Raw genomic sequence first — 685 nt, 5'->3', positions numbered from 1 at the left:
GCCGCCCGTGTCCGGCGCCCTTCTGGCTGTTTCTCGGCGCTGGCGCCCACGACGGGAGCGCACGTGGGCTCCTTCCCGCCGCGTCTGCTCCGCCTTGGGCTTTCGTTTACCCGCAGCTAGGGCCCGTGACGGGCTGGGGAGGCCGGCGCCTTGCGGTGTGGGGGTCCCCGCTTGGGGTACCGCCGGAAGCTTGCGTCCAGGTCTCTCTCCGCCTGCCGGCCCCTCTCCTCTCGCTCAGGCACGACTCCTCCCTCCCAAATCCAAGTGTCTCCTTTGGGGACTGCGCGTCCAGGGTCTCCCTCCCACCACCCATCAAACCCCAGGCTCTGACAAGGACCCTCAAATGGGGGCTGTGGTCCCCAGGGGTGAATTCGCAATGTGCTAGTCCAGCCGGGCGCTGCGAGTCGCGGACTGGCGGGGGCGCGGAGGGGGTCTGAGGACCCGGGAGAGCAGCGCGTTCTGAGCGCGAGAGCTGATGGTGACGCGGAATCCGGGGGTGCTTGGCCGAGGGGCGTATTTCTTTCGGGACTGGCAAAGCCGGCGCGGGGTAAGGGACCGATCCACTCATTTGTTCAGCCAGAAGCCACTGAGCGTGCCCGTGGCTGGGCAGGATGTGCCAGCCGCGTGGTGCCAGCCCGCGCGCAGACGCGCCGAGCCCCGATTCGCTGCCGAGCGAGGGACGAGC

This window comes from Condylura cristata, unplaced genomic scaffold, assembly GCF_000260355.1.
Source record: "Condylura cristata isolate star-nosed mole 26May11 unplaced genomic scaffold, ConCri1.0 scaffold00022, whole genome shotgun sequence".
NCBI classification, from domain to species: Eukaryota; Metazoa; Chordata; class Mammalia; order Eulipotyphla; family Talpidae; genus Condylura; species Condylura cristata.
This window is presented reverse-complemented; position numbering follows the sequence as displayed.